This window comes from Somniosus microcephalus, chromosome 13 (assembly GCF_052327205.1).
Source record: "Somniosus microcephalus isolate GS21.2 chromosome 13, FLI_Smic_1.0, whole genome shotgun sequence".
Classification (NCBI taxonomy): Eukaryota; Metazoa; Chordata; class Chondrichthyes; order Squaliformes; family Somniosidae; genus Somniosus; species Somniosus microcephalus.
In genome coordinates this window covers 42,606,128-42,629,977 of record NC_140999.1, presented here as the reverse complement: position 1 = coordinate 42,629,977, position 23,850 = coordinate 42,606,128, and positions in this window count along the sequence as shown.

Below are 23,850 nucleotides of genomic sequence, written 5' to 3'. Positions count from 1 at the left end.
CATTTTTAAAATAAACTATAAATTACATGAAATAACTATTTTAAACAATAATTTAAATTTTTGAAAAATATAATTTTATTTTCTAACAGGGCTAAAAATAAACTTACCTTGCTTTAAAATATTTAAAAATAATAAACCTGTGGAAAAAATGTTTTAATTTTAGTTAATTCACCACTTACCTTGTAAAAAGCAGGCCTTACGCCTGCTTTTTACATGTCTAACTTCTGCAGACATACCCTCCCAGGAAAACCTGTAAAAACAACCTAAGTTTGATGCGCACGCGCAGCCTCTCCCGCGCACGCATTCGACCTCTGAAACCCTTTGTTCAGGGGAACGGAAGTGCCGGTTTCCCGCGCATGCGCAGTGCATGCAGGAAACCGGCACTTCCATTGGGCCTACGGGTGAGTACCCCATGCGTACTCACCCGTGGAGACCCGAATTTCTGGTACAGTAACTTCAGCCAGAGCCAGAAAAGTTGTTTCAGAAGCTGCTGCGTAAACAGTGCAAACAGGGGTAGGAAAAAAAATTGGTTGTCCGCTCCAAGTGTAGGTGGTTGGCCACTAGTGTTTACCTTTTGATAGAACACAAGGAACCATATCATAGAATGATGTTTAAAGCAACACAGGGGCATTTCCATATACCAGTCAGGAGCTGGAAACCCTACTGCATTATCCAACAACCAATTTGTGGCCTCTCTGCAAAGCATTACAGAACTGGCCATTGGTATAGCTCTTTTTGATGTTGAACAATACAAGGATAACTGCACTACAATGACTTTAATGAACTATTAAATGCATCTATTGTAATATCTCTTAATATAAAATAAGAATAAAGTGTAGATTATTCCTCACAGGTTATCAGGCCATTTCATGCTTGTACATTCCTCCTTCACTCATTGCCTATGAGGTTGACAAATTGACACTGAGATTCCATGGGAATGCGACCAGTTTCCTGCTGTCATTCAAACAGTAGACTGGCAGTAACCCCGGGGAAATGGTGGAAATGCCCATTTACTGCGTTCCGCCAGTCTCCCACCAGAGCTACGATGGGAGACAAGTACAACCCCGCACAACTTCAAGGCCACAACCTGTTACAAGCAGTCTCAAGATTAGAAGACCGTAGATTGAATTGGCAGCATGCAATAAGGTGTAATTGGCTCTCTTCAGCATCTGAACATGAACATGATAAACCTCAGCTCATCAGTGGGCCTCCCAGATTACAGCTGCTGAGTTGGGACTGATATTAACAAATTCAAGTGTGCATAATTGGCAATGTTTCCAACCCCCTTTTGTCCAGGAGACCCTGGAGACCAGTGAGAGCCTCTCATAACCCGTTGTGCATTATCTCTTCCGTGTGTGTGCGAAAGCATCGCACTTGCTTGGAAGAGATAATGCACAGTGGAGGCAACACAAGGCTGATTTTATACATCAAAGGATCAGCAAATTTATGAGGTCAGGGGTAAGCAGCACAAATGGAGGCCAGAAGCATATAGGCCTGTGAAGAATGCAGATGGTTCCCAAGTACACATTTGCATATTGCAATTGTGGCTTCTAGATTTTAGTTTAAACTGAAAACCACCAATAAAACAACATCAGATGAAAATGATCAATTATGAACCAAACTCTGGAGAACACTGAAAATACTACTTATGCTGACTACAAAAACAGCCGTTTCAAATCAATTTGCATCTACACTGAAAAATTTTCAGTTTCCTGTATATTTTAGAGGTCATTGAATAGGCTGGGTGAGAATGATGCACAAGCTTCATACTAACCATTTATAGCTAACAGTCTCACACTCTGGCTATAGCCTTTCAATGAGCAATGAGCCTTGTATGCACGCTAAGGTAGCACTTAGCAATCACTTTCAAATCATGATATGGAAGCTCAAGTTTGGGGAGGGCCACACATTTTGGTTTCCTGACTATCTTATCATAGAAAACATAAAACATAAATAAATTCTGGTTTGCAAGTTTTGTCGTCATAAAGAAAGAAAGGCTTGCATTTATATAACATCTTTCACGACCGCAGGACGTCCCAAAGCACTTTACAGCCAATGGAGTACTTTTTAAGTTTAGTCACTGTTGTAATGCAGGAAACGCAATGACCAATTTGCGCACAGCAAGCTCCAACAAACAGCAATGCGATGATGACCAAATAATTGGTTTTAGTTATGTTGGTTGAGGGATAAATGTTGCCCAGGACACCGAGGAGAACTCCCCTGCTCTTCTTCAAAATAGTGCCATGGGATCTTTTACGTTCACCTGAAAGGACAGATGAGGCCTCAGTTTAATGTGTCATCTGAAGGACAGCACCTCCAACAATGCAGTGCCCCCTCAGTACTGCACTATGAGTTTTGTGCTCATAGCTGGGAGGGCAGAAAATTGAACTAGCAATCACTTAACTATGTAGAAACACTACAAACTAGAAAGTGCTCCCAAAGAGCACTTCAGTATCTCTATCCAAAATGATCATGTGGTTTGGAGAGAAACAATATTACGTGGTAGCTCACTTGAGCCAGGAACCAGTGTGACTTTAGCCTGAAAGGACAGTATGCTAACCCACTGCTCCAACTGTCTCTCCCCACCTTAAAAAGCAGATTTATATCAAATTAAATGTATTTTCCCCCCCATCTTACTTGATGATTCTGTTGATAAATACATTGGCCAGTGTTGAGACAAACCGTACGGACACGGAAGGTCCAGGTTCAGTCCTGATTCAGCGCTGCGTTAGATGATCTCAGCCAAGGTGCTGTAATTAGCCTCAGTACCACTGGCTATGGAGGGGGGAAAACTCAGCCAGGCATCCCACTTAGACTTGCCAACCCTCCAGCGTTGTCCTGGACTCTCCAGTCCTGGACACTGCTGAGAGCAACCCAGGAGAAAAATCATAGGGGCATTAAAAAAATGGTGTGTTTTTTCATTTTCTTTGAACACTTTGTTGTAGATCAAGATTGGAACACACACTTTGGTTTCCTGACCATCAATTGTAGAATTGCAAAGTAGAGAAGTTATGCTAAACTTGTATCGAACCTTGGTTAGACCACACTTGGAGTATGATGTACAGTTCTGGTCGCCATATTATAAAAAGGATGTAGAGGCACTGGAGAGGGTACAAAAAAGATTTACAAGGGTGATACCCGAAATGTGAGGGTATACCTATCAGGAAAGGATGAACAGGCTGGGTCTCTTTTCTCTTGAAAAGAGAAGGCTGAGGGGTGCCCTAATAGAGGTCTTTAAAATTATGAAAGGTTTTGATAGAGTAGATACAGAGAGAGAATGTTTCCACTTGTGGGGAAGAGCAAAACTAGAGGCCATCAATATAAAATAGTCACCAAGAAGTCAAATAGGGAATTCAGAATAATCTTCTTTACCCAGAGAGTGGTGAGAATGTGGAACTCAGTACCACAGGGAGTGATTGAGGTGAATAGTATACCGGCATTTAAGAGGAAGTCACATAAGCGTATGCGTGAGAAGGGAATATGCGGATAGAGTTAGATGAGGAAGGACGGGAGGAGGCTCGAGTGGAACATAAACGTCGGCATGGACTGGTTGGGCCTGTTTCTGTGCCGTATATTCTATGTAATTTATATAACTTTTGTTTATTAGTTATTTAAAAAATTGGCGATGAAGAAAAAAGGCTGTTTGACTGGACAGGCGGTTGGAGACGAGAGGTCAGATGATGGAACCTCCAGGAATACTTCCAACCAGAGTTGACAACTTTAATCCCACTCCTCATTGCTCCCTCCTGCTGCTGACCAGTAAGATTAGTCACTGGACGGGGGGCGGGGTGGGGGGTGCGGAGGAGGCAATAAATGATAAGCTAAAACAAACACTGAGACATGCTGCCGCCCGATAAGCAATTTAATAATTGGAAATTATGATTATCTTCTCAGCGGTTTTCAAGCATCCAGAATCTCGCTTTGTGTGGGTGGCCAGGGAGCAGCACTCAGTAGATATGTTTGTTTGTAAGTGGAGCCCAGCCCTTCATCGATTTCATAACAATGTGAGGGAGGCAACGAAAATATGGATCCTGCTGCCATCACTGTGATAACTGTTCTTCAATGCACTTTGAAGCTGCCATTAATGGACTGTTCCTTTGTTTTCTTCTCCCTGCTTTCTCTCATGATACACCTGGCTATAAACACTGTTACTGTGTTTTGCTTCACTTTCTTTCATTCTCCCAGGACGTTTCAGAACAATCACAGATCTCACAACCAAAGGCAGGAGATTAGCAGTTTTTACTTTCTTTTAATTTTAAATTGTGTTTATTTTAATATGGTAGTGTAAATATTCCAGTAATTAATCCATTCCTGTAATATTAACATTTGGCTCGGTGTCATAGTGCGTGACCTGCAAACAAGCAAAACCAGCTGGCTCAGTGAGATGGTCATGTCAGCAGTCCAAGAGCTGACTTCAAGTTCATTTTAATGCTGTTTGTGGGGCATTGCATGAACATATTGGTTGGCATGTTTGCCTACGAAACAGTGACTGCATTTCAAAAGCAACTCAGCAGCTGTGAAGCACTTTGGGATATCCTGAGAATATGAAAAGTGCAAAATAAATGTAAGTTCTTTCTTCCTTTACCACTCAGTGATGGCCATTAAAGGAAAACAACTTTTTATTCAAAGCACTGAGAAATAAATATTTCATAAAAATATTCAGCGATTTTTTAAAAACAGTGCCAATTATTTACCTCCAATGGAGACCTCACAGGTCAAATCTCCTCCAGTCTACTAGGCTGCTCTGTGATGTCGTGAAATGGTAGGACCAGCCTGCATCTTGGCTTGGGCAGTGGGAACCAAAAGCAGAGATAGGTTTTTAAGGTTTTACATAGAATGTGCAGCACTGAAACAGGCCATTCGGCCCAACCAGTCCATGCCAGCGTTTATGTTCCACTCGAGCCTAAGTTTTAAGAGGCTTTTGAAAGGAGGGAGAGAAGTAAATAAAGGAAGAGCTTGCATTTATATAGCACCTTATTAAATCCCAAAGCACTTCCCATCCAACAAATTACTTTTGAAGTGCAGTGACCGTTGTTAGGCAGGCAAATGCGGCCTCTAGTTGTGCACAGCAAGACCCCACGAACATCAATTCAGATGCGATGAGCAATTTTTGCTTGAATCATAGAAAGGTACAGCGCAGAAGGCCATTCAGTCCATCGAGTCAGTGCCGGCTCTTCCGAAGAGCAATCCAGTTAATCCCACTCCCCCGTTCTCTCCCCATATCCCTGCAATTTTTTCTCCTTCAAGTATTTATACAAATCTCTTTTGAAGGCTACTATTGAATCTGTATCCAGCACCCTATCAGGCAGTGCATTCCAAATCCTAACCCCTCGTTGCATAAAAAAGTTTTCCTCATGTCGTCTCTGGTTCTTTTGCCAATCACCTTAAATCTGTGCCCTTTGGTTATTGACCCATCAGCCATTGGAAACAGTTTCCCTTTATTTACTCTAACTAAACACTTCATGATTTATATATACATTGTCGCAATAAGATTGCTGTTAGATCATTACATACTATCTGTTACATAAAGGGTTTAGAAAGAAAGACTTGGATTTCTACAGCATTGGCCAGGATATTGGGAAAAACCCTTGTTCTTCTTCAAATAGTGCCATGGGATCCTTAACACCCATTTGAACAGGCAGATGGGGCTTTGTTTTAACATCCCACCGGTTGGACAGTGTAGTGTCCGAGTATAAATAATACACGGACTGCAGGAGAACAATAAAACAGGTATTTACTGAACAGAGGGTACTCTTTTTGTTCGTACCAAAAAAAAACCAAATTGACTGTAAACAAAAGTTCAACTAAAACTTAACAAATCATATTAAAATTTGGTTATCCGGGTTGATGATGCACTCCAGTCCCCGCGGCGCCCACCGGTCGCAGAAATACTCAAGCGCACCGGCGGACACCGCGTGCTCCATCTCCAGGGCCACCCGGGCGCGAACATGGCCGCGGAAGAGAGGCAGGCAATCCGGCTGGACGACCCCCTCGACCGCCCGCTGCCTGGACCAATTGATGGCTCTTTTAGCCAGGCCCAGGAGCAGGCCCACAAGGAGGTCCTCCAACCTGTCCGCTCCCCTCCGCACCGGGTGACCGTAGATCAAGAGCGTGGGACTGAAGTGCAACCAAAAATCAAGGAGCAGCCCCTTCAAGTAGTGAAAGAGGGGCTGCAACCTCTCACACTCCATATAAACGTGAAACACGGACTCCTCCAGGCCGCAAAAAATGCAGGCGGCCTGGGAGTCCGTGAACCTACTTAAAACCTTATTGCACGGGACCGCTCCATGCAACACCCTCCAGGCCAAGTCCCCGATGGAACAAGGGAGGACTCCCGCGTAGAGAGCCCTCCATTGGGGACCTCCGCCACCGCCAGTCGGCAAGACGCCACGCCAAGGCGTGTCCGGACGGTAGACGAAGATGGCAAAGTGGAGAGTGTGCAGGAGCAGCCCGTACAGGAAACCCCTCCGCGCGGAATGAAAAGGCACGGAGGGTATTTCCTCGAGACGGCTCAAGTTGTGAGGCGCCGGTTCCCGAGGGGAGTTTCGGGGCCGGGCGCCGATGAGGAATTCCGTCCGAACGGGGGTAAGCTCGGACGGGATCGCCCCACATGCTTGAGCCACCTCGATACACCTAGTGGAGTCGGGGCCCAGTGCCGCTTTCACCGATTCGATGGCTTCGACCGCGAGCCGGACGTTGGCCCAGGACAGGCGCCGCGCCAGCTCCTCCGGCGCCATCCAGCCCGCTCCTCCGCCATCAAGCAGGTCCCCGACTCTGGTCACCTTGCCAGGCACAGCCCTGCCCTCCGTCAGCCGCCCGAAACCGCGTTCGTGGAGGTGTGGATTCCTGAGCAGCGGCTCCCGAAGGAGAGCCGCCGCTCCTGACGGGGGAGAGCTCCGCCTGGAAGTGACGTAGTTCCAAACCCATAGTAGTTCCTGGTAGAAGACAGGCAGCTCCTGCAGGCCGGCACGCCTGCCGCCCACTTTCGCGAACAGGAGCTGCGTGTCGTAATTGAGGCCGTGCAGCTGGCGGAAGAAAAACGTCGCCAGCGCACACCATCTTGGAGGATTCTCGACGTACAGGTATCTCTGCAGCGTCTGAAGACGGAAAGTCGCAGCCTGGGTGCGAAGGCACACCAGCGCCTGACCGCCCTCCCTAAGCGGGAGACACAGAACCGCGGCAGAGACCCAGTGCTTCCTTTTGTCCCAGAAGAAGTCGATGAGCTTCTTCTGCATCTTGGCGACAAACGCAGGGGGAGGGATCAAAGTGACCAACCGGTACCACAACATGGCAGCCACCAGCTGGTTTATGACCAGCGCTCGACCCCTGTAGGACAACACTCGGAGCAGTCCTGTCCAGCGTCCTAGGCGAGCGGTGATTTTGGCCTCCAGCTCTTGCCAGTTCGCCGGCCAGGCGTCCTCGGCAGGGCTAAGGTAGACTCCCAAATAGAGGAGGTGCGTGGTGCTCCAGGCGAAAGGCCTGAACTCCTCCAGCAGGGAGTCCACCCGCCACTGACCCACCAGGAGTCTGGAACATTTCTCCCAGTTGATCTTGGCGGAGGATGCGTCCGAGTAAATCTGCTGGCATTCCCGCATCCTCCGCAAGTCAGCGGGATCCGTGGCCGTGAGGAGCACGTCATCGGCGTAAGCCGAGAGGACCACCTCCACGCCCGGCCCTTGCAGAGCCAGTCCCGTCAACCTCTTCCGCAAGAGGCGCAGGAATGGCTCCACACAAACGGCGTATAACTGACCGGACATGGGGCATCCCTGACGCACCCCCCTCCCGAAGCGAAGGGGCGCCGTCAAGGACCCGTTAACTTTAATCAGACACTCTGCAGTGGCGTACAGAAGTCGGATCCGGGCGACGAAATGCGTCCCGAACCCGAATGCGCACAGAGTCCCGAAGAGATACTCGTGATCCACCCTGTCGAACGCCTTCTCCTGATCCAGGGAAAGGAAGGCGACCGACAGACCAGCCCTCTGGGAGTGGTGGACCAGGTCCCGGACCAGATGGGTGTTATCGTGGATGGTCCAGCCCGGGACCGTGTAGGACTGGTCGGGGTGGATCATGTGGGCCAGCACGGTGCCAAGGCGAGCAGACATGGCCCTGGCAAAGATTTTATAGTCCGTGCTGAGGAGGGAGACCGGGCGCCAGTTCTTAAGGAGGCGGAGATCACCCTTCTTAGGCAGCAGGACAATGACCGCCCTGCGCCAAGAGAGGGGCATCTCCCCGGTCGCCAAACTTTCCCCCAGGACCCGCGCGTAGTCGCCCCCCAAGACGTCCCAGAACGCCCTGTGGAACTCCACGGTCAGCCCGTCCAGCCCCGGGGACTTTCCCCTAGAGAGCTGGCGGAGGGCGCCGGTCAGCTCCGCCAGACTTAGCGGAGCGTCCAATTTTTCGGCGCCCTCCAGGCTGACCTTCGGCAGGTCCTCCCACAAAATTCTGCGCGCATCCTCGCTGGACGGATCCGGAGAGAACAGAGCCCCGTAGTAGGCGCGGGTCTCCGCGCTGATTCCCTCCGGATCCGAGACCAGAGATCCGTCGTCGGCCAGCAGCCCCAAGAGCTGCTTACGGACCCCCCGTCTTTTTTCCAGCGAGTAGAAGAAGGGGGAGCCGCGGTCCAGGTCCCGCAGGAGCTGGATCCGCGACCTCACGTATGCGCCTCGGGACCCGACGAGCTGCAGGTCCTTCAGCGCGCCCTTCTTCTCTTCGTACACCTTTCGCAGGGCCGGGTCCTCGATGACCTGACCGAGACGGGACTCCAGGTCGAGCACCTCCTTCTCCAACCGCCCGACCCGGGCCTCCCGCCTCTTGGTCGACCCCTTCGCGTACCCCTGACAGAAGAGACGGATGTGAGCCTTGCCCACATCCCACCATAGCCTCAAGGAGGGGAAGCCCCCCCGCTTCCTTCTCCAGTCAGCCCAGAACAGACGAAACGAATCCCGGAACCGTGCGTCCTCCAGCAGCAGGTTGTTAAAATGCCAGTACGCGGACCCCCCCCCGCGCGCGCAGCGGAGCGAGCTCCGCCCACACCAGGTGGTGGTCCGTGCACGGCACCGGCCGCATGGAAGCCGCCGGAACGCAGGAGACGTACGCCCGGGAAATGTAAAGGCGGTCGATTCTGGACCTTCCTCCCCCAGACCTCACGCTAGTGAAGGCGCTGGGGTCGGGGTGGAGATTTTGCCAGACGTCCACCAAGTCGAAGGACCCAACCAGGTCCCTCAACTTCTCCATCGCCGCCGGGCTTCGCGGGGGACCCGAACGGTCCCTCGCCTCGAGGGTGCAGTTAAAATCCCCCCCGAGGATGACGCACTCGCCCACGTCGACGGAGCCCAACAGAGCGGACACTTCTTCGAAGAATCGCACTTGCTGCGCACCGGTCTGAGGGGCGTACACGTTCACTAGATGGAGCGGCACGCCCCCCAGGTGAACAGTGACCTGGAGCAAGCGGCCCGGCACGTTCTCCTTGACCCCAAAGATCTCCGGCTGAAAATGCGGGGCCAGCAAGATAGCCACCCCGCTGGAATTGTTGGAGAGGTGACTCTGCTGACCCCTCCTTGCCACTCCAGGAGCCACGTGGCTTCGTCTCCCGGAACGGTGTGGGTTTCTTGCAGGAAACACACCGCATACTTCCCGTCCCGAAGGACCGAGAAGTTATTGAATCTGCGGCGCGCCTCCCTGCTGCCGTTGATGTTGAGGCTGGCTATGGTTATCTTCATGTCAGAAGCATAGTGCAACCTCTACCTACACCTAACGCGGGGAGGAAGCGCAGCCGCTGGTCAGCTGCCACTTCCTCAGCAGCCCAGTGAGAAACGTTGTGAGCCGACGCAGCTCGAGCGGGTTCACACCCTCGTCCGCGCCCATGATCTTAACGGCGGCGCGGACGGATACGATAAGCAGCGCCAGCTCCGACCACCTGTCGAGGGCCAGCCGGACCTTATTGCGCCGACCCAGGCACGTGGCCATAAAATCCCAGAGTTCCCTTACGGGAATGAGGGGAGACTCAGCAACGGGCACGAGGTCATCCATCGCCTCGTCGGCGCTGGAGTCCGAATCGACCTCCGTGCCAATCACCGAGTCCCCATCCTCCTCCAGGGGGTCGTCACCAGCGGCCGACCCGTCCGCCGCGCAGTGCGAAGCGAACGGCTCGGCCGCGCCAGCCAGCCCCGCCTCCGCCCGGATCCCACCCCCAGGATCGGCGGCAGAGGATTTCTCCCTGGGCTCCTCTAGGGGTTCTGGGCCAGAAGACAGCGGCGGTTCAGAGCTCACCTCTGCCCCAGACGCCGGAATGACCGGAGAAACCGGGGAGAGAACAATTCCCAGCTCCTCCAGTACGTCCGGCACCAGAGACGCAGCCAGGGGGCCATCCTCCTCCCCGCCACCAACCTCCGACCCAGCGGATGGGGTATTTTGAATTAAACCCTCTAGCAGGTCAAGCAGCCCCTGGGAGATGTCTGGGTCGCATTGGGCGAGCTCATTATCCTCGAGCTCGCCCGACCCAGACCCCAGGCCGCCCGACCCGGCGAGGGGTAACGGCACGGATAGAATATGAATTTCCGCCGCGGGTGGTTCTGCGACCGCCCCCACGGGCAGGGTCTCGTCCCCATCCCCGGGAGGCACGCGCCGGACAGACACATCTGCCTCAGCCTCCCGAGGGACAGGCGACCCCTGCCGATCGCTGGTGATGATGACAGCGGGGGGGGGGGCGCAGTACCCGTGGCGGGCGACGACTTCCCCTGCTCGGAGGGACCTTCCTCCTCCTGGTCCTCCTCCTCTTCCAGGGGGTCGCGCCTTCTTTTTAGCACGGAGGGAGCGAGGGAGACCTCCATGTCTGCAAAGGCCTCCTCCTCAGCTCCCTCCGGCGGAGCAGGTTTGTCGGGTTCCTCGGGCCCGAGCCCGGCCGCAGGTGTCGGCGTTACCGCTGCGGCGGTTGCGGCCACAGGCTCGGGCACGAGGCCCCTCCCGCTCGCATCTGCCCCGATTAACTCCGCGAGGAGCGCGGGTGTGAGGGGCTCAAGGGGCAAGGGCTGGCCATCCACGGGGGGACCCGCCCTAAGGTGTTTATTTTTTCGCCGCGCCTTCTTTCCGGCCGGACACGCTCCCTCCCCCCCGCCGGAGGCCTTGGTGGCATCGGCCCCCGATGTCGACCGCGCATCAGACGTTCCCGACGCGCGGGCAGATCCGGGGGGAGGAGCGGCGGCGGCGCCAGCCTCGGCCGCACGAGATGATCCGGCGGCCTTGGAGGCGGGGCAGTTTTTCCGGATGTGCCCCACCTCCTTGCAGGCGTGGCACCGCACACCGTCCGATGTCCAGAAGACGCGATAGGCGGTCCCCTCGTGGTGGACGATGAATGCCCCGTCAGTGTCCACCTCCTGCGCCAGCTGGATAAACAGCTGGCGCCGGAAGGAGAAGACGTGGCGAAGGCTGGCCTCCCGGAAGCCGAGCGGGATGGGTGTGATCCCTGACCTCACCTCCCCAAGTTGACGTAGATGGGGAAGGAGGAGCTCACCAGGAACATAGGGCGGGACGTTGGAAACGACGATCCTCTGCGCGGTGGCCTCGAGAGGATCCACCGGCAGGAAGGTCCCGCCCACGGTGAGCCCCTTGGCAATGGCCAGGGACACCGCCCGCTCCGACCCCAGGAAGAACACAGCCTTCCCATACATTTTTGAGGCCGCGACGATGGCTGAGGGGCCGACAACCCCAGCCATGGCTTTAATGCAGGCCTCAATAGTCATAGTGGGGTGAGTGTAGCTCTTCACCCCAAGCTTTTTAGTTATTAGTCTGAATGGTGACGGGGCAGCAGAAGCAGTGGGAGCAGCTGTGGCTGTGGCTGCCACTCCCGCATACGTCTTGGCTGGCCCCGTCACCAGCGAAGATGCAGTCGCCATTCTGGGGTGTTTTTATAAGGGCTACACTCACCCCAAGTCACAGGCCTGAAGGTGTTAATGGCCTCGGGTTAAAAGTCCTCCCTTGAGCAGAGGGTGCTGTTAAATTGAAGGCACACCTCTCCCCCTATTGATTGGAATTGGGAGAGGGGCCATCTCCCCTCTGCTCAAGTGGCAATTAATAAAAAGATTTAGTAGAGGTGCCTCTTGAGAGAGAGAGCAGAGAGAGACAAAGAGAGAGCGCGAGGGGGGGGTGGGAAGGAGGGAGGCCACAAAGGCAGGGTCGCCACTCAAGATGGCGGGTGGGTGGGTGGGTGTTGGCAGGGGTACACTCTCCTGATGGAAATTTAAAGTCTCTAAAACTGGTGGTCTTCTGGCAGGGGGAGAAGATGTCTTCACCTGGGGAAGCTGGAGATGCCCAGGCTCAGTCCTGCACCAGGTCTTAACGATGTAATTGGACTTCACCTAGGCAGCTCCAGCTGACCCAGGTCAGGCAATAGAAGGCCTTGTTTCTTCTTTTCTCCCCCCACCTAAAATACAAAGTCTTTGGGAGAGTGCCCCAAATAACACCCACCTGTAGATGTTCAGAAAGATGTTTCTTCCCTCCTTCCAAACAGTTGGTTGTTTTCTGCTGATGTTGGTTTCTCTCCCCTCTCCCCCTCTCCTGAAGTGGAGGCCAATTTGGGGAGGCAGTGATAGGAAAGGCCTCTCCCCTGGTTGATGTTATTGCAGGCCCCCTTTCTCCTTCTCCTCCTCTGTCCTCTCCCTCCAGGCACCTCAGTTGCTATAATGATGGTGGAGGTGGAGGTGGTGGTGGTCTATCGATATCCTCCTCTTCCTGGTCAGGGGACCACCACTTTAGTCCACTCTCCACTCTCCTAGTCTGGCTGCTCCTTCTGCTTGCTGCTGCACAGCCAGCAATGCTGTGAATGAGGTACTGAACAGAGGGTAACTTAAGACTGAAATACAGAAGCCTGCTATGGCTTTATAGACAGGGGTGGTCACTGCCGGTACTGCAGTATAGAATCAGTTCTTCTCTTAAAGGTACATACACAACAATTCCTCCCCTTTTAGATAAACAGTACATAACATTCATTTAACAACTAAATAATAACTAATTACAATTACAATTTTCTCTGTACTATATACATCAACTGAAATAATCATTTATAAGTTCAGTCTTTGAGGAGGCTTCCTGATCCTGACTGGATAGCGCCTTTCTCGAGTATCCTGTTCTTGCGGCGGAGTTGATTCTGGTTCATTGTCATTGGTTGGTTCGTCAGCTTCCAATACCACTGCTTCTGAGGTAGATGCAATCTGTACTTCGGGTTGATTACCAGGTGCCCCTGCTTGTGGTATGGGTTTGGCTTGTTCCTGTGACTCTAGAATCTGGTCAGCATGGCGTCTCACAGTGCTCTCTCCAACGTCCACTGTGTACATTAGTGGTCCCTGCTGTGTGCATATCGTTCCTGGCTGCCATTTTTCTGTTCGGTAGTTGCGGGCCAAGACTGGTTGCCCCATCTTGAAGCTCCTGGTTGGCTTCTCATTTATGTGCTGGAATTGCTTATCCTCAACATCGCGTCTTATGTTTGGTTTGAGCAAATCCAGGCGACATCTTAGCCTTCGGTTGAAGAACATTATGGCTGGAGCTTGGTTGGTGACTGCATGTGTCGCATTCTGGTAAGCAAACAAGAAATTATCCACCTTGTGTTGCAGTGGTATGTCGTCATTACGCATTGCCTTTATTGCCTTTTTAAAGGTCTGAACAAACCTCTCAGCCAATCCATTTGTGGCTGGATGATATGGGGCAGATGTGTAATGCTTCACCCCATTATTCCTCAGAAACCTCCGGAAATCCTCTGACACAAACTGTGGCCCATTGTCGGAGCAAACCTGTTCTGGCAAGCCATTCCTGGCGAAGATGGTCCGTAGGACTGCAATAGTTTTCTCCGTGGTGGTGGAGGACATTTTGATGACCTCTGGCCATTTCGAATGGGCGTCCACAGCGATTAGGAACATTGAGTCCATAAATGGACCAGCAAAATCAATGTGTACCCGTTGCCATGGAGATGAGGGCCACTCCCATGGATGTACCGGGGCCTGTGGTGGAGCATTTTGGACCTTCTGGCATCCTGCGCATCTCTTCGTCATATCCTCGATTTCTTTACTGATTCCCGGCCACCACACAAACGCCCTGTCTAGGCTCTTCATTTTTACCCTCAGGAAGCTCACTGAGCACTCTATCTCTCAACTTGGGTGGAATTACCACTCGGGATCCACACATCAAGGTCCCCCGGCACACTGACAGCTGTTCTCTCCTTGGCGAGAATGCTGGCAACAGTGAGTCGCCATGTGCTGGCCATCCCTTCACCGTCAAATCATAGACCCGAGAGAGTGTCGGGTCATTTCGGGTTGCCTTCTCTATACTTGAGTTTGTAACAGGTAGACATTCGACTATGGTTGCATGGAATATCTCAACAGGGTCCACTGCAGGTGCTTCCTCTACCGTAGGCAACGGTAGGCGCGACAGCCCATCAGCGTTTCCATGCTGTTTCGTACCCTTGTACTCTATGTCGTACTGATGTGCCCCTAGAAAAAGTGACCATCTTTGCGGCCGTTGCGCCGTCATCACCGGAACGCCCTTCCTTGGGTTAAAAATGGAGACCAGGGGCTGATGATCAGCCAGTAGGGTGAATTTCTGCCCGTGCAGATAGTGTTTGAACTTCTTCACCCCCCACACCAGGCTGAGGGCCTCCCTGTCAATCTGGGCATAGTTACGCTCGGTTGAGGTTAACGAGCGCGATGCAAAGGCTATTGGCCTCTCTGAACCGTCAAGGAATTTGTGTGACAGCACCGCTCCGATGCCGTATGGAGACGCATCACATGCTAACCGAATCGATAGTGTTGGATTGTAGTGGGCCAATACTTCTTTTGAAGTGATTAGGCATTTACATTTCTGAAAGGCATGCTTACACTCATCACTCCATTTCCATGTTACTCCAGTTTGCAGCAGGGCGTTCAGTGGGTGCAGAATTGTAGATAAATTCGGCAAGAACTTATGGTAGTAGTTCACCAACCCGAGGAACGACCTCAGTTGCGACACATTTTCCGGTGCTGGAGCCTTGACTACAGCCTCAATCTTGTCCGGCGACTTATGCAACCCTTCCTCATCAATCATGTGGCCACAATATGAGATTTGTCTCCTGAAGAACTCGCATTTGGGGTGGTTGGCTCGTAGCCCATATTCCTGTAATCTCGTGAGCACCTGCTCCAGGTTGGCAAGGTGTTCACTGTCATTTTCGCCCGTAACCAGGATGTCGTCCAAATAACACTGGGTCCCCGGGATCCCTTGCAGGACTTGTTCCATCGCCCTCTGCCAAATAGCCGGGGCTGATGCTACCCCGAATACCAGTCGATTGTACTGGTAAAGGCCTTTGTGAGTGTTTATCGTGAGGTATTTCCTAGATGCTTCTTCCACCTCCATACGCTTGGGCCAGATCAATCTTTGTAAAGCGTTTCCCTCCAGATAGTGAGGCAAAAATATCTTCTATCCGTGGAAGTGGATATTGTACTGTGTGCAGGACTGGGTTCACAGTTACCTTGAAGTCCCCACAGATGCGAACCTTCTTCGGTTCCCCAGGCGTGCTGCTCAATGATTTCTTCATTACAGGAACGATGGGTGTGGCCCACTCGCTCCAGTCCACCTTGGACAGCACACCCGAATGCTCCAGACTCTCCAGCTCTGCTTCAACGGCTGGGCGGATCGCGTAAGGTACCGGTCTGGCCTTAAAAAATTTTGGGTTTGCGTTATCTTCGATTTTTATCATTGCCGTTACTCCTTTTAGAGTCCCAAGTCCTTGTTGGAACACCTCTTTTGCGTCAGTTAGAATTTTTGACAGTCGTCCAGGTGTGACGTCATCATCCTTTTTATCAGTCACAGTTGTATTGATTTCTTTGTGGGTTCAATGACGAGACATTTATGAAAGAGAATGAGTTTTAATCTAAAGCTTGTTCAACTCTTTATACAGCATTTACAGGAGACATCAGGCTAGTGATGCATCTAGAACGAAACTGAAACTAAACTAAACTCAACTGCTTGTCTCTCACATGACCTCTGCTGGTCAGGCATAAGTAATCAATACATGCAACTATGCTGGTAAGGCATGATAATCAAACAGGCAAATAACATCACTATTTGCTGATATCATTACATCTCCCTTTCTTAAAACAAAAGTATTTTACTTTTAACTAACAACATGTTTTCTTTGTATTAATCTGCATTTTAACTGTAACACTTAATGAACTTACATTAACATTATCATTATCAAGGTTTTTTAACCTTGCTTTGTGTGTTCACATGAAATATGTAAATGCACTAGAACTTAAAGAAAGAATAAGATAACATTACTTCCTTCTATAACAATAGTCCTTAAATTTGCTCAATGAGTCTCTCAGGAGGCTTCACGCGTCTTGAGGATTTTCTGATTGATTGTCCTTGAATCTGAGTTGTTGCCTCAGATGATGTGTTCTCAGCTGTGTGATCAGGTTGTTCAACAGTATCAGTCTCTTGACCTGCTGTGGCTGGTCCCATGAGAAGATCTCGACGATTTCTTCTCAGAACAGCACCCTCATCTGTCTGAATGGTGTATGATCTTGGTTGAACTTCACTCAGGACAGTTCCCTTCTGAGTCCATATGTTTGTTTTGTCTTTGAACCTTACTTGGTCACCAGTGTGGAGCTCAAGTAGGTTTTGTGTTCCTCTGTCATAGTAGTACTTTTGCTTTTCTTTCTGTTGTTCTTTGAACTTCCTCACTTTCTCCCCCTCTTTTGTTTTCAGGAGGTTCTCCGGGATGGGTAGGTTTGACCTTAGCCGACGTCCCATCAGGAGTTGGGCTGGTGACTTACCACACTCGAGTGGCGTTGTGCGGTATACAAGCATGCTTTGGTAGAAGTCAGTTCCACTGTCTTTTGCCTTGTACATCAGTCTTTTCATTGTCTGGACCGATTTTTCCACGAGACCATTGGACTGTGGAAAGTGAGGACTTGACGTTGTGTGGACAAAGTCCCACTCTTTGGCAAAGTGTCGGAAACTTGCATTGTAAAACTGAGGTCCGTTGTCTGTGAAGACCTCGCTTGCCACGCCATGTCTGGAGAATATGGCTTTCATACATGTTATCACAGCATCTGCAGTGGTGGTGTACAGTCTACAAACCTCTGGATACAGGGAGTAATAGTCTGTGACTACAAGATAGTCCTTCCCTTGACATACGAATAGGTCAGCGCCTACCTTCTGGTAAGGTCTGTCTGGTGCTGGGTGTGGCTTTAGTGGTTCTACCGGATTGCTTGCTCGATATTTCAGGCATATTGTGCAGTTTGACACCTCATTTGTCACATCTTGGTTGATTCGTGGCCAGTACATCACCTCTCGTGCTCTTTTCTTACACTTTTCGATTCCCAGATGTCCTCCATGGATCCTTTTTAGCATCTCTTTTCTCAGACTCTTTGGGATAACTATTTTACTTCCTTTGTAGATGATGTCTTCGACCACTGATAGTTCCGCCCTGCAGTTCCAGTATTCTGCCATGTCAGGTGAGCAGTCTTGCTTCATGTTGGGCCATCCATCCAAGATGCTTTTCCTCAGTCGTCTCATTGTTTCATCTTTGTTTGTCTCAGTCTTTATGAGCTCCATTTTTGCATCTGCTATGGGCAGTGCACTTGTGATCATGTCCACGTAGGCGTTCACTTTTTCATCCATTGTGGTGTTTGTGGGCTCACTTGGGTCTACAACTCTGGACAACGTGTCTGTTGTATACATCAGCTTACCCGGTGTGTACGCAACATTCAGTGTATAGCGTTGCAGCCTGATCATCATTCTTTGTATTCTAAGCGGACAGCTATTTAGTGGCTTTTGGAACAATGCAATCAAGGGCTTATGGTCAGTCTCTACACTGATTGCTTGTCCTGCCACAAACTGGTGAAATCTTTCACAGGCGTATGTGATGCTGAGCAGCTCCTTTTCTATTTGAGCATATCGCGTCTCCGCATCTGTCATTGAGCGCGATGCATATGCAATAGGTTGCCAGTAGTCATATTGTTGCAGAAGAACGGCACCGAGCCCACTCTGTGATGCATCTGATGATATCTTGATGGGTCTCGCTGGGTCATAAAACCTCAGAACTGGTTCCTCTGTGAGCAGTTTCTTTAGATCGCTCCATGACTTCTCATGCTCATGATTCCATTCCCATTCTATGTTCTTTTCAGTTAGTCTTCTCAGTGGCGCCATCTTTTCTGAGAGGTTGGATATGAATTTACCCATGTAATTGATCATTCCATTAAACCTCTGCACGTCCTTTTTGCATTATGGCTTTGGCATATTCTCAATGGCGGACACCTTTCTGGGATTTGGTCTGATGCCCTCACTGCTAAGGATATCTCCCACGAATGTCAGTTCTGTCACCCCGAGCTGGCATTTCTCTCTATTCAGCTTCAGGTTTGTTTTCCTTGTTGCTTCCAGCACTTTTTTCAGTCTCTCGTCATGCTCAGTTCTCGTGGTTCCGCATACTATGATGTCATCCATTGATGTATCAACTCCCTCCAGGTGCTCATAGATCATATGGATAGTTTTGTGATACACTTCAGGAGCTGAGGCAATGCCAAATGGTAACCTTAGGAATCTGTATCTGTCAAATGGACTGTTGAATGTGCACAGTCTTGAACTTGCTTCGTCCAATTTCATCTGCCAAAATCCTGATGATGCATCTAACTTGCTGAAATACTTTGCATTTGCAAACTGTGCCATGATTTCCTCACGTGTAGGAAGCTTGAAGTGCTCTCTCTTTATTGCTCTGTTTAGATCTCTTGGATCCAGGCAAATTCTGAGCTTTCCATTCTTTTTGTCCACTACGACGAGGGAACTCATCCACTCAGTTGGCTCATCTATCTTCCGAATCACGTTCAGGCTTTCCATCCTGTCCAACTCTGCCTTCAGTTGCTTTTGAAGAGCAAACGGGACTTTTCTGCATGGATGTATGACCGGTGTCATACTTTTATCTACTCTGATCGTGTGTTCTCCTGGAATGCAGCCTAGACCCTTAAATAGGTCGTTGTACTCTTTCATGAGTTCATCATAGACTGTCTCTCCTTCGCTTTCCACAACGAGGACTCTCTTTACCAGGTTCAGTCTCTCACAGGCTTTTAAACCTAGTATGGCTTGCACATCCTTTGGCACCACGATTAATGCTAGCGTGTGCTCTCTGTCCTTGTGTGTTACTTTGACAATGCATCTTCCTTTCACTGGTATATCAGTACCTGAGTATCCTGTCACTTTCACTTTGATTCCATGTATCTTTGGTCTGGGTCTAATTTTCTTAAAATCAGTCTCTGATATCACGTTAACTTGTGCTCCAGTATCCAATTTAAATGGAATGTGTGTGTCATTCACTTTTAGTGTCAACATCCAGTCTCTTTCTTCTTTTTTGTTTTCAGACACAACATCTACATAGAATTCCTCTATCTCGCTTTCATCTACTGCATGGACCTTGCTTTGTTGCGCTTGGTTCTTACAGCAATGGGCATAATGGTTGCTTTTGTTGCAACTATTGCATTTTTTACCATATGCTGGGCACTTTTTTGGTGGATGCTGTGTACCGCATCGACTACATGACTTTCGATTGTCCCTTTCATTTTCGTTCACTGGCCACGCCTCTTTTTTCACATTGGCGCTCTTTTTGTTAAACGGTTTGTATCCGTTCTTTCTCACTGCATCCACGTTGCAGCTATTGTCACTGAACAGCTCCTTTGCCTGCAACTTCACAGACTCTGTAGCCCTGCACAGTGCTATGGCTTTTCCCAGGTCTAGATCTTGCTCTCTTAGCAGTCTTTCCCTTAGACCATTATCTGGAATACCACACACCAGTCTGTCTTTTATCAGCGAGTCTGTCAGTCCCCCAAATTCACACGATTTGCTTCTGTTTCTCAGTTCAGTCACACACTGATCAATAGTCTCACCCGTTTTCTGAACACATGTGAAAAATCTGTGCCTCTCAAACGTCACGTTATGTTTAGGTATGCAGCAGGCCTCAAACTGTTCCATTATTTTATCTAGCTTCATTTTGTCTCCATTAGCAGCGAATGTGAAATTATTATACACCTCCAGCGCTTCATCACCCACGACATGTAAGAACAGTGACGATTTCCTTTTATTACTTTTCTCGTCAGCTCCGATTGCCGCTAAATACAACCCCACACGTTGTTTGAACCTCCTCCAATTTTCAGCCACATTACCTGTCAACTGAAGCGTCGCCGGTGGGTGTAATCCTTCCATTTTTCACTTCGTTAGCTATTCCCCAATGGTAAGCAACGATGTTCTCTTTTGGCTTGCTAATTTGTGGAGAGCTGATTTAACTTCAGATTTTTTCTCTTCATCTCTTTCAATCACTTCTGACACCATGTATCGATTTCTTTGTGGGTTCAATGACGAGACATTTATGAAAGAGAATGAGTTTTAATCTAAAGCTTGTTCAACTCTTTATACAGCATTTACAGGAGACATCAGGCTAGTGATGCATCTAGAACGAAACTGAAACTAAACTAAACTCAACTGCTTGTCTCTCACATGACCTCTGCTGGTCAGGCATAAGTAATCAATACATGCAACTATGCTGGTAAGGCATGATAATCAAACAGGCAAATAACATCACTATTTGCTGATATCATTACAACAGTTAGCGCCTGAATGGAATGCCAATCCAATTGTATTTTTCGGATCCATTCACGTCCCAATAATGGTGGTCCTCCATCTGGTAGTATATATAGATACAGTTTCTGTGTTTCCTTGCCATTGTATTCAACTGGCACCCTTATTTTTCCTCTGGGGTAGACTTTTTGCCCCGTGTATGTCTTCAATACAATGGACGTGTCCTTCAAGGGTATGTGTGAGAATAGCCGCTCATAGTCTCGTCGATTCATGACAGTTAGGGCTGATCCTGTGTCCAATTCCATCTTTACTGGGGACCCTGCTATCATGAGGGTGACCCAAATGGTTCGGTGATCCTCCTTTGCGATCACGTTATGTAACTTTAGACAACTTAGTCTCCTGCTCCCGGAGTCCTTATCACTCTCCTGATCTTCTGAACTACTGTCTGTCAATTTCTTTACTTTCTTGTACTTTTCCTTAGTAGTTCTTGTAGTGTTGGTTTTCTTTCCCGACCTGCAGACTCTTGCTATGTGTCCCATTTTCCCACATTGCCTGCATACTTTGTCCTTAAACCAGCAGTCCTTCTGATCATGGGTTGTTCTGCCGCAGCGATAGCACTTTTCTGCTCCATACGCCATTTCGTTAGCGCTGTATTCCTGTGGTTTCTGTTGTATTTCCGCAGCTCCCCGTGCTGCTGCTTCGTAGGATACTGCCACACTGAAAGCCTGTTCTAGCGTCAGGTCCTTTTCCGAAAGTAGTCGTTTCTGGGTTCCTTCACTCTGGAGCCCGCAGACAAACTTATCCCGTAAGGTGTCTGCCAGTCCTGCTCCGAACTGGCAGTGCTTCGATAACTTGCGTAGTTCCGTAAGATAGTCAGCATTGCTCTCATCTTTGTGCTGGTTTCTTTTATGGAACTTGAATCTTTCTGCTATCAGCAGTGGTGTAGGGTTTAGGTGTTCCTGTAAGATATTAACAATCTCCTCAAAACTTTTCTCCATTGGTTTAGCTGGGGTAATTAAATTCCGCAATAGGCCGTACGTTCTCGCGCCCATCAAATTTAATAATACCGACGCCTTCTTTCCATCGGCCACCTCATTTGCCTTGCAGTACACTTCAATTCTTTCCACATACATGGTCCAGTCTTCTACCTCGTTGTCGAAAGCAGTGATACTGCCACTTTTCAGCATCTTGGGTGATTTAAAATGGCGCCTCCTGCGCTTTTTCTTCTTCACCAATGGATTAAAATGGCACCTCCCGCGCTTTTCCTTCTTCCCCAATGGAATAAAATGGCGCCTCCCACGCTTTTCCTTCTTCCCCTTGCTGCCACGCTGCTCCTAGCGTTCTGCAGGGTAATGGCGGCGACCCGCGGCTTCGGCGCGTCTCACTTTTCCTTCCCCTTGTTTTATTTTCGCTACGCTGCCCGGTTCTTGAGCACCGACCGCGCCCTGTGCGCTCCACCCTCTCTCTCTCTCTCTTTTCCCCCCGACGACGCTGCACGGCCCCTTTGCAGAGCCGCTCGATCGAGCTCGAGCCCGCCACAGTCCGGAAGGGTCAGCGCACTACCTGCTACCAGCACGATTTGCTGGAACACCTTGACTGGGGAGCCAAACCCAGCTCTCCACAGCCTCTCCTGCAACTCTCCGAACTCCGATGGATCCTTGGGCGGTTGCCCGCGGTCGACGCCCGTTGTTCTGACTTCGACCTCCAAGAAGCTTCTTCTCAGGGAAAGGTCCCCGTGAGGTGATGCAGTACTGCAAGTGAGTTCGAACCTGCTCGTCGCCACTGTAGTGTCCGAATATAAATAATACACGGACTGCAGGAGAACAATAAAACAGGTATTTACTGAACAGAGGGTATCTTAAGACTGAAATAGAGAAGCCTGCTATGGTTTTATATACAGGGGTGGTCACTGCCGGTACTGCAGTATAGAATCAGTTCTTCTCTTAAAGGTACATACACAACAGACAGCACCTTTGACAATTTAGCACAACCTCAGTATTGCAGTGAAGAGTCTTAAAAAGAAAGACTTGCATTTATATAGCACTTTTCATATCCCAAAGCGCTTTACAGCCAATGATGTACTTTTTGAAATGTAGTCACTGTTGTGATGTAGGAAACATGGCAGCCAATTTACACACAAGTTCCCACAAACAGCAATGTGATAATGACCAGATAATTTGATTTTTAGGTGCTGGTTGAGGGAATAATATTGGCCAGGACACCAGGGAAAACTCCCCTATTCTTCGAAATAGTGCCTTGGGATCTTTTACATCCACCTGAGAGGGAAGACAGGACCTCAGTTTAACATCTCATTCAAAAGATGGCACCTCTGACAGTGCAGCTCTCCCTCAGTACTGCACTGGAGTCTCAGCCTAGATTTTGTGCTCAAGAATCTAGGGAAGAGGTAGCAGAGACATTACTACATATTATTTAATAATTCATCAGAAAAAGGTGTAGTGCCAGAGGACTGGCAGACAGCTAACGTAATACTTATATTTAAGTAGGGAGATAGAACGTGTCCAAGGAATTATAGACCAGTCAGCTTAACATCGGTAGTGGGAAAAATAATGGAATTCCTACTAAAGGAGAGAATAAAAGAACATCTAGAAATGAAAAGTATAATCATGGATTTCAAAAGGGAAAATCTTGCTTGACCAACCTTATTGAATTTTTTGAAGAGGTAACAGAGAGAGTGGACAATGATAATGCAGTAGATGTAATTCATCTAAATTTTAAAAAGGCCTTCGATAAGGTACCCCATAATAGACTAATGATTAAGGTCAGAGAATGCGGAGTCAGGGGACAAGTAGCGGAATGGATTGCTGGCTGGCTTCAAGACAGAAAGCAGAGAGTGGGAGTAAAGTGTAGCTATTCACAGTGGCAGAAGGTGGGTAGTGGTGTTCCACAAGGATCAGTGCTGGGACCACTGTTGTTCACAATTTACATTAACGATTTAGACTTTGGAATCAAAAACACAATTTCTAAATTTGCGGATGACACCAAATTGGGGGCAATAGTCAATACTGAGGAGGACAGCAACAAATTACATGTAAAAGCTTTTATAGATATGTGAAGAGAAAAAGATTGGTGAAGTCAAGCGTAGGTCCCTTGCAGTCAGAATCAGGGGAATTTATAATGGGGAACAAAGAAATGGCAGACCAACTAAATACATATTTTGGATCTGTCTTCACAAAGGAAGACACAAATAACCTCCCAGAGATGCCGGGGAACATAGGGTCTGATGAAAGGGAGGAACTGAAAGAAATC